Source organism: Chrysochloris asiatica, unplaced genomic scaffold (assembly GCF_000296735.1).
Source record: "Chrysochloris asiatica unplaced genomic scaffold, ChrAsi1.0 scaffold00017, whole genome shotgun sequence".
NCBI lineage: Eukaryota > Metazoa > Chordata > Mammalia > Afrosoricida > Chrysochloridae > Chrysochloris > Chrysochloris asiatica.
Genome location: NW_006408535.1, coordinates 28,908,765 through 28,917,074, shown reverse-complemented (window position 1 = coordinate 28,917,074; position 8,310 = coordinate 28,908,765). Strand labels below are relative to the sequence as shown.

At 45.8% G+C, this 8,310-nt stretch overlaps 1 pseudogene; it reads right to left on the bottom strand.

Moving 5' to 3' along the window:
• Window positions 1-8,310, bottom strand: part of LOC102813980 — a 38,905-nt pseudogene that overhangs the window by 21,946 nt on the left and 8,649 nt on the right.

The following is an 8,310-nucleotide window of genomic DNA, read 5'->3' as shown; positions in this document are numbered from 1 at the left end:
TGAGCGCAGCTTCTCCACCTTGGCCCTGGCTGTCCTCTCTGCTTCTAGTTCCTCCTCCAGCTCCTCGATGCGTGCCTGAGTCAGGACATGAAGGGTTTAGACCTACAGCCGGAAGCTCCTCCATTGGAGTCCCCACCCCAGAGCGCTAAGAGATTCCTGGCCTGTAGGGAACAGTTTAGTTCTACCAGTTGTTGTTAAGTGCGGTTGAGTCGGTTCCAGCTCATAGCGAGCCCTGTATAGGATTTCTGAGGAGCAGTTGGTGGGTTTGAACTGTCTACCTTGAGGTTCAAACTGACTTTATGGTCCAGTGCTTATACTACAGCACCACACCAGGACTCCAGTGAAAAGATGAAAAAGGACTTGGGGAAAATGGTTTGGATGGCCAAGTGAGCCTTCCTTAAGGCCAGAAGATTATACATTCTCTTTGTTAAAAGTAGTTGAAGATTACACTTGATGAGGGACACAAAAACCTTGTTCTAGGAATATATGCTTTTTGTTTTTATTTTTAAATACTCTACTGAGAAAAACAGTTTAAAATGAGAGAACCATGCTTGTCTGAACAGACAACTAATAGACCCCCAAACCCTGTATATTCTAGAAAGAAGAACCAAAGTCACAAGCCATCAGGACTGGAAGGCACCTTAAAAGTCGCCAGGTAACATGGAAGGATGTGGAGACCCAGAGACATCGAGTAAGTTGCACACAGTCACTGGGCTAGAGCAGACAGAGACAAGAATCCAGGATTCTTGCCCTCCACACCTGTGACATTTTCAGCTTCTCTTGAGTGTGCTTCAGGGGAGTACTGTATTAGTTTTGTATTGCTCTTCATGGACACATAGCAAGCTGAAAAACTAGGGAAAGGACACCCTGGAGGAAGGGGTTGGGAAAGTTGGTTACCAGTTCAGAGACCTTCAACATCCTAGACCTTACCTGAAGCTCTTTGAGCTTCTTCTGCAGCTGGATTCCCAGGGCCTGTTCATCCTCTATCCTTGCATTGAGAGCATTTAGCTCAAAATCCTTCCTGTGGGAAGGGAGGGGATGAGGCAAGGGAGACTGGTTGGGCTCCAGGAGGCCCCATTAGTGGTTAAGAGATGAAAATAAGACAATTGGAGAACATGAGATCATCAGAAAAACAGCTTCTAGGAGTGAAAGAGGATCCCAGGAGGTGCAACATGTGCTGTGAGATTGAAGCCCAACAAGAAATGTAGCAGAAAATGATGCTGTAGGTGGAGTGATGGGACCTGGGCTCTGTTGGACTTTGCTCAGGTCCCTTTCCCTTTTGATCTTTGCTTATTCATCTGTAAAGTCGGAGGTTGGACTAGATCATTTCAAAGATCCCTTTTAGCTCTGATGGTCTTTAATTTTATTCATCTGTTATGTGGGACTATTTGGTTAACCTTTCAGAGCCTGTTTCCTCTGTGGTAGAGTGGGACTAAAAATATCATTTTTAGAAGGTGATTCGAGGATCAAATGGGATCACATATTTATTCATCCATTCAACAAATCTGTGCCCACGAAAGTGTGAAGACCCCTGGACAAACTCAAGAATGATGAGGATGTAGATCACAAGATGATTTGTGGAACCTTTGCAAGTACTGACCCTAAAATCCCATAAGGTGCTCGATTATCAAAGTATATTCTACACGGTTTACCAAGTCTGGAAAGTGGGTCTATACATTTTGGAAAGTCTTGCTGTAAGAATTGGAACCACAAGTTAGTTAGAAAAAAGCTCCGATTTCTCTACTTATTGAACATGGAGCCTTGTCAGTGTCCCCACGGCCCTCTGGGCTTTGTGAAAAATCTGAAAAGGACTTTCCTGAGAGGCATTTGTTTACAGCCTTACTCCATATCTAGTAACTTGTCTCCAAAGAGAGTTGTGTATAAAATCAAGGGGCAAGCTATTATTTTCTTTCTTGACTAAGCACCCAAAAGTAAGGAAAGGATTGAGGGATCCATTGCCAAGGTGAACTATTGGGCTCTGGCATGCATGTCTGATGGGGAGAAGCACTCTTTTCAGAGGTTTTTGGCCATGCTTTAAGCATTCACTGATCTAGGCTGCATGTGTGTTTTTTCTCTGAGGATGAGTGTCTTGGGTCAGCTTGTACTGTCATAGGCAGCACAACCTGCGGGGCTCTGGCAGGGGGCAGGAAAAGTGACAGGAAGAGGAATGAGGTACTTTTTTAGCCTCTCATCCAGCTGTTGCTTGTCATTTTCCAGGTCCATGATGCTCTCCTGAGTCAGCTTCAGATCACCCTCCAGCTTCCGTTTTGCTCGCTCCAGGTCCATGCGCACCTTCTTCTCCTGCTCCAAAGATCCCTCCAGCTGATGATAACAAGGACATGCCATGCCCAGTGAGTCCAAGCATCCTGACTTGGTGATTTTGTAGCTCAGTCACTTCAAGAGTTGAGGAATTCTAAGAGAGTGTCATTGGGAAACTTTCCCCAGAGTGCACAATGCTTACCAGGCAATTGTGCAAGTGCCTAGCATGCAGGGAATGCTCAATAAATGTTTGTTAAATGAATGAATGAATGACTATAATATGAAACCCAAAGCTACATCATTCATTCATCACCTGATAAACACCTGTTGGGTGCTAGGCTCTGTGCTAGGCACTACAGATAAAACATTGAACAATCTAAATTTCTACCTGAAGAGAACTTATGGTTGAGACAGATACTTAAACATGTAAGTATAATGCTGAGTAATAAGTGAAAGGGTTATCTGTGGGAGCAGTGATCGCTCAGGACCAGATTGTGTCTAATTCCTTAGACAGTCCAAAAATCCTACTTGAGGAATCTTAGACCTTTCTTAAAGAAATTAATAGTTTTTTTTTAATGAGATGAACCTCTAAAACCTGTGGTTAGAGTCAAGAGATATCTGTGAGCTTGAACTGAATTGGAATAAGGAAACCCATCTTTACTATTGTCCATATTAGTGAGTTGAGTTGCACAGCTCAGAATTAATCACTCATCCCTTTGCGTCTTCACCAGATCCCTTTTGGGAAAGTATCATGAATAGGAACACCCTCCCACCAAACTTGTGTGCATGCATACACACTCACACACACACAAACATCTGAGCACAAATATACTAAAACGCCCTGACCCTCAATCTACTCACATCATCCACTTGCTGCTCCAGCTTGACCTTGGCCTTGGTCAGAGTATTGACCTTGTCCTCCTCTGCCTGAAGGTCATCCAGGGCCTGTTGGTGGGCTTCTTGCAAAGCTTTCTTCTCCTTGGTCAGTTTGGCAATGATTTCATCCAACCCAGCCATCTCCTCTGTCAGGTTTTTCACCTGCCGGCCAATATCCCCATTCCCATTAGGGTCAATGTTTGCCAGCCTAGAGACATCTATGGGGACTTCCAATGCCAAGGACTATGCTTTTCTCAGGATTTCATGAGTGACCTGACTTGGGTTAAGGTCAGTGTGATTTGGAAACCCTGAAAGACCTGGAGGGAGCTGCTCTCACCTTGTTTTCTGTTGCATGCTTCTCCTTCTCCACCTTGGCTAATGTCAGCTCCAGGTCGTCAATGTCTCTTTTGAGCTCAGAGCACTCATCCTCCAGCTTACGCTTCTTGGCAGTGAGCTCAGCGTTCATCTCCTCCTCATCCTCCAGCCTCTCAGTCATCTCCTTCACCTTGGCCTCCAATTGGATCTTGTTTTTGATCAGCTGGTCGCAGCGCTCCTCTGCATCAGCTAGATTATCTTGTTCCTGAGGGCAGAGCACAGAGGAAGTCTGCTCAGTGGACAATCCTTACCATAGCAGGTAGAGGAAGGGAGAGACTCATTGCCTACCGCAAGAGGGATGAGCTCCAGGATATCCCCAGTTGAAAAGGACCCCAGAAAGATGAGGAGGGAAGGACTTTAGGGCAATGTATTGAGGGAGCAGTGGCAGGAAACCAAGAGTCTGTTTATCTGGCCTTCATCCTGTGGTCTCCTCCATTGAAAGGAAGGGATTACACTTGTGATGCCAAGCATTTTGAATATTTGCAATCTAGTGAGATGGGCAAAGGTCAACTACTAGCATAAAGGTTGGCAGTTCGAACTCACTTAGTGGCACCACAAAAGAAGGGCCTAGTTATCTGATTCTGAAAAGATTACAACCAGGAAAACGCTATGGAGCACTCTACTCTGTAACACAGGGTTGGTCATGAGTCAGAATTCACCCAACAACATTTGGTTTGGTTTTGATTTTAGCAAGATGAGTGACTTTATTCCCAATTTAGAAATGAGGAAAGTGAGGCTCAAAGATGATATGTGGTTTGCCCAAGGTCACCAAATTATTATTGTGAATCCAGGCTGAATCCAAGTGTAAAGACTGTGCTTAAAAAAGTTAGTTCTTCTCCTTCCCTTTCCTTCTCTTTGGAAACATTGATCCTAGTATCCTCTGTCTGTGAGGGGGCAAGATGGTGAGCCACTAGGGGGAGGTGGTGGGTGTAGGAGGTGCAGGCAGAGTGTGGAGTTGCTAACAAAGGCCCAGGAACCTCACCGCCTGCACTTGGAGCTGCAGGTCATTCTTCTCCTGCAGCAGGGATACCATCTTCTCCTCCAGCTCCTTACGGCGAGCCTCAGATTTCTCCAGAGCCTCTTTGATGCGTCCAAACTCCTCCTTCATAGAAGCCATCTCCTTCTCTGTCTCTGCACTCTTTAGCAGTGGCTTGATTTTGAAGTACAGCTTCATCCAGGGCCAATTCTTCACCCCCATAAAGGCCCGAATGTTCCACTGAATTATTAGCAGGGAGTCTCTGCAGGAACCCAACAAGAGACATGGTGAGAAAGCCCTCCTGCCTCCTTCTAGCCCTGACTAAGTAAGGCCCTTCATCTATCACACACTCCCACCCTGTATTTCTATCAGTCCCTCTAAGTTGTCTTTTTGTTTGAAAGCCCAGCGAGCTCTTTCTCCTGATACTGCTCCTGATCCCTCCTGGACCTTCTTCTGAGATATCTTACCTGCGTTCCAGCAGTTTCTTGAACTCCATTCTGGAGAGCACACCACGGGACTGGGCCTGGATGCGTGTGATGATTCTGCTCAGCCTTTCATCCCGCATCTCCTCCAGTAACCCCAGCAGCCCAGCCTTGAAAAATACCTGTGGAGAAGGTATGTATTGGGCATGACTAGGAAGAAACACAAGAAGAAGTGGTGGGGAGTATCTTAGGAAGTGTAACATGCTGGGAAAGAATTGGGGGAAGGAGGTCAATGGCAGCTAGAGGTGGGATTGCAGGAGGGTATTGGGAGGGAAAGGTAGCATGTGGTTCAGAGGTGACTGGTAAAAAGAAAAGAGTCATAAGGTGAGGAGTCAAAGGACAAGAGATGTCTTCCTTTCATTTTAATTAGTTTCCATTCTATCCTCACCTTGGTGTGACCAAACTTGTACTGATTATGATCGATGTCCAGGGAGCCTAGCAGCTTCTCTGCTCCCTTCCTGCTGTCAATAAACTGCCCCTCTGGGATAGCAGCTGGGTTCAGGATGCGATACCTGGGGAGAGAAGTGCTCAGTCCTTCATGCTCTGCATGGATCCACTCTGCCCATAGAATTCCAGGGCCACCTGCAGACTCCGTTCCCCACCAAGGCTGCCCAGGCTCCAACACTTGGGGTGGTCCCTCATACCCACCTCTGCCGGAAGTCTCCGTATAGGATGCGGTTGGGGAAACCCTTCCTGCAGATGCGGATGCCCTCCAGCACTCCATTGCAGCGCAGCTGGTGCATGACCAGGGGGTTGTCCATCACCCCTGTGGCAGGAGGGAAGGGAAAGGGGTGTGTGAGAAGCAGTGGAATGAAGTGGAGAGAGCACTGGACCAAGAACCAAGAATTCTAGATTCTGTTCTGGGTCTGCTACTTATTAGCCTGCAACTTTAGCAAGTCAGTTAATAATGACTCGCTAATTGTTTTGGGTTGTTTTTTTTTTTTTAAGTCACACTTTCAAAAGTGAGTAAGTGGTTTTGACATTCCTTGTTTTTTGTTTTTTTTTATGATTTGTGACTAGTATCATAGTGGTTACTAATCGGGCTGCTAACCTCAGGGTCAGCAGTTCGAAACTACCAGCTGTTCCATGGGAGAAAGATGAGGCTTTCTGCTCCCGTAAAGATTTACAGCCTTGGAAACCCTGTGTAGGGTCGTTAGGAGTCAGAAGCGACTCAACGGCACATAGCAACAACAACATCATATATAGTGGGTAAGGCAAATATATGCATTTTTCTGGGCTAAGTAAACTAAGCCCAGAGGAGTTAAGAGACTTGTCCAATGCTTCTCAGCTGGTCAACACCAGGGCCTGAGCCTATGTTTCCTTATTGGTTAAATAGGATGAATAAGCCTTGCCTTGTATGTCTTATTGAGGTTGTAAGGCACTAGTGAGGTAATACCAACAAAGTGCCTTACACGTGATTCTGAATTACACACCTCAAGGGTAAGGCAGCAGTTGCAACAGGGGTAGTCTAAGAAATCTCTAAGAAGGTAGGAGAAGAATGTAATTTGGACAACACAATGGTGGTAGATGAGGAGAAAACTTAGAAGGCCCTTTTCCTGTGGTAGTGCATCTCTAGCTATGGGTAGCTTGAGTTCTTGGGCTCACCTGGAGACTTTGTCTCATTGGGGATGATGCAACGCACGAAGTGAGGATGTGTGGAGCGCAAGTTGGTCATCAACTTATTCAGATTTTCCTGTGGCCAAAAGAAACAAGTTGTACAAATAAGGAAGTGAAAGACAGAAGTAGAGGAGGAAGAAGAGAAGAATAAAAGAGAGATAGAAAGAATGGATAAGCACTGGACTTCTAACTGCAAGGTCGGCAGTTCAAACTCACCAGTTGATCCTTGGAAACCCTATACAGGGTCAGGGTCAGAGTGAGTTGGAACCAACTCAACAGCACTTAACAACAACAATAAAAAGAATGAAGGAACACTGAAGGAAGGCATAGATGAAGACGGAAAGCATAAGAGAAGAGAGATGAAATGGGATGTGAGTAAGAGAAGAGATCTGGAGATGAAGGGGAAGAGAAAGGAATTGAAAAGAAGAGAAGAAGAATTGAGGAGAGGTGAGTAAAGAGTGGAAAGAAAAAAAAAAGAGTGGAAAGAATCAAGACTATAAGGAGGAGATAGGACCCGGAAGTGGGAGGAGTCAGGGGATGAATAAGGCAAGTAAGGAGCAGAGTGGATGTGGAGCCATGTCGGGATGGGTTTGGGTCATAAACTCACCCTGTGTAGAGCTGACACCGTCTGAAAGGATGAGCCTTTCTTGGCTTTACCTTTGCCCTTATCAACAGCTGAGGGAAGAAAAGTCAAAAAAAGAAGCATTGGTGAATGTGTGGGAAGGTGAAAGCAGGAAGTAAATATTCATTGATATTTGACTTATGGATACGGGTCTTCAAAATGGGTTCTTCAGCTTCTCCACCCAATCCCTTCTCACTGAGTTTGTAAACTGTGAGGTACAACCTGACATGGAGGTAACGTGATTGCAGAAACACCATACCTTAATTCCCTTACTTACGTGCATCTGCCCCAGCATAGTTGGCAAACAGGTTGCTAAGCAGCTTAAGGGAGGACTTCTGGTACAAGCCCACCACTGTCTCATTAAGTGGGTCTTTGTTTTTTTGTAGCCAGCCCAAGATGTTGTAGTCCACGGTGCCTGCATAGTGTATCAAGGAGAAGTGGGCTTCCTGTTTCCCCTTGATATTGCGTGGCTTCTGGAAGTTGTTGGATTTGCCCAGATGGTTGTCATACAGCTTGGCCTTGAAGGTCATATCAGTGGCCTTGGGAAACATGCATTCTTCCTCCAGGATGGACATGATGCCCATGGGCTAAGAGTGGAGGGGAGAGCATCATTGAGCATCCCTAATACAGATGGAAATCATTATTTGCTCAGGCAGGTGACTCTTTGGGTATTTGGGTATTAGGCTCAGCTCTGAGTACAGTTGCATACTGATTATTCAATCCTTCCCAAGGTGGAGGACTTTGTTTAGAGAGCAAAGGGACCTTTGTAAAAGTTTGGGATTCTGGTGGCTACAGTTGCTTTACAGACCACTCCAACCTGAAGGTGTCCATTCTCCACAGGACTGCTTAACCTTCTGGGCACTTGAGTCTTACATATGCTCAGGACAATATAGGTTTCTGGAAACTAAGGATCAAGATTTTTCAGCTCTACCCTTGCTACCCAGAAGGACAGGGGCTGTTGTTTTATCTGGGCTATTAATGTAGGGTTAGTGGTGGTGGGGCCAAGACGGCACCTTCTCGATGAGGTCAATGCAGGCCTGCAGGTCCATGCCAAAGTCGATGAACTCCCACTCAATACCCTCCTTCTTGTACTCTTCCTGTTC